Source organism: Chrysochloris asiatica, unplaced genomic scaffold (genome assembly GCF_000296735.1).
Source record: "Chrysochloris asiatica unplaced genomic scaffold, ChrAsi1.0 scaffold00221, whole genome shotgun sequence".
Lineage (NCBI taxonomy): Eukaryota > Metazoa > Chordata > Mammalia > Afrosoricida > Chrysochloridae > Chrysochloris > Chrysochloris asiatica.
Window position 1 is genome coordinate 2,429,447 of NW_006408739.1, and position 2,277 is coordinate 2,431,723.

Here is a 2,277-nt window from a genome sequence, read left to right on the forward strand (position 1 = left end):
CTCTTTTTCACTGACCTTTACTTTACCAAGCATGATGTCCTTCTCTAGGGACTGGACCCTCCTGATAGCATGTCTGAAGTATAAGAGATGAAGTCACACAATTCTAGAGTCACACTGCCTTGGTTCAAATCCTAGCTCTGTCACTAACTAATTATATGATTTTGGATGGATTACTTTTCTTCTTTAAGCTTCAGTTAGACTATCTGAAAAGATAGGACTAATACTACATTTCCTCAGATCTAAGATGCTACCATTGCGTACAACTTTTCGTACAACTAAGGAAGAAACTAACTAGCTTGTCAGTTTGTTGTACTGTGGTGATTTGTATGCTACTGTGATGCTGAAAGCTATGTCACCAGTATTTTAAGTACCAGCATGGTGGATAGATTCAGTGTCTCTTCAACACATGGTACTAGCAAAACTGGAATTCTATTTACAGAAACATGAAACAAGACCCATATCTCATGCCACATACAAAGTTAATTCAGCTTGGATAAAAGACCTAAATGTAAAGGCTAGAATTATAAAGATCATCTATGAAAAACAGGGGCAAACTTAGGGGCTCTGATGTATGGCATAAATACATAAATTTCAAACATAGCTGAAAACCTACAAATAGAAGACAAAATAGATGAATGGGACCTCCTAAAAATTTGACACTTGGTAGCAGTACTTCCTTCTGAACTAAGTTCTGGACAACTTTCTCCACCAGCTCGAAGGGCTGCTGTATCGTGGGCTGAACCAGGGGCATGTAGTGCACCACACCCACATCCACCTGTGGTTTGGGAATAAATGCTTTCCCTGGAATGGTGAAGACGTGCTGGACACTGCACAGGTGCAGGGCAATTATGGACAGCCGGCTCCCCTGTTTACTCCCAGTGTTGGCTGTGAGTCTCTCTGCCACTTCATTTTGAAAAGTCAAAGTCATCTGGGTTCTGCCATAAGCAAAAGGCCCATCTTGGCGGGAGACATTTCCAAGCCACTTGACAATCAGTGGGGTTGAGATGCTGAAAGGCAGGTTTCCAATGATGTGGACATTCGGTGGCTCGTCCTCCCATCGTCTTCTCAGACTTTCTGGGAAAGCCTTTTCCACCTTGAAAGTCAACACATCCCCATGGACAATCCTCAGTTTCCCAGGCTCTGCATCACAAAGCATCTGTAAACCAGGAATGAACCTCGTGTCCTTTTCAACCACCAGGAGTTCAGCCACATTGGCATTGAGAATGGATCTTGTGATGCCACCTGGCCCGGGACCCACTTCATACACGTAAGCATTGTTCAGATTGCCAGCTTTCCGTACAATTTTATCTGTCAGTCTCAAGTCCAGGAGAAAGTTCTGGGACAGCTGCTTCAGTGCTTGAAGTTTGAACAACTTAATGATTGCTCGAATCATGGGCAAAGGCGGGAGATGGAAGGTGTTGAGTTTCCCGGCAGAAGCCATGTGTCTTTCCACATAATCTTTTAATCTGAGTTCATTATGTTTGTGAATATTCTTTTCATTTCATTTCTATTGTGTTAATGTTTACTAAATTTTTCTGATTTTCCTCTTTATTTTATTTTGATGTACAGTGTATTATTTTTCTTTGTGGTTACCCTGCAATTTATTATTTTTGCCCCTTCTTAAAACAGTCTGTCTTATCTTGAAATCTTGACTTTCTTGCCACTTGGAAGTTCTGTATCTATACTATTCCTTTTTTGTGCTTTGTAGATGACTTCATTATACATTGAAATCTCTGTTTCCCTATTTTCAATCTTTTAGGCTTGTTGTACTTCTATATATAGATTGAGTTCTTGGTGGTATTGTCATGAATGGTAATCTCAGGTTGTTAACTGCTGTTGTTGGTTCTCAGTGCAAAGAACACCCATTAGTATTTTTTGCAAAGTTGGTCTAGTCATTACAAATTCCTTTATGTTCTGTTTATCAGGAAATGTCCTAATTTTGCTGAATTTGAGAGACAGATTTGCTAGGTACATGATTCTTGGTTGGCAAACTTTTCCCCCCAGAGTTTTGTATATATGGTTACATTGCCTTCTTGCTTACATAGTTTCTGCTGAGAAATCAGAGTTTATTCTTAGTTGGTTCTCCCTTGTAGGTAACTTTCCATTTTTCCGGAGCTGCTTTCAGGATTCATTCCGTGTCTTTGATTTTGGGAAGTTTTATTATGATAATCTTGGTATTTTTTCCTTGGGATATAGTCTATTTGGGGATTTTTCTGCTTCTTATATGCTTATTTTCTCATCTTTCATGATGTTAGGAAAGTTTTTTTTTTTTTTTTT

At 39.4% G+C, this 2,277-nt stretch overlaps 1 pseudogene; it reads right to left on the bottom strand.

Moving 5' to 3' along the window:
- Nucleotides 1–645: 645 nt before the first annotated feature.
- Nucleotides 646–1,441, bottom strand: LOC102814658 (annotated as a pseudogene).
- Between the last annotated feature and the right edge of the window lie 836 nt (nucleotides 1,442–2,277).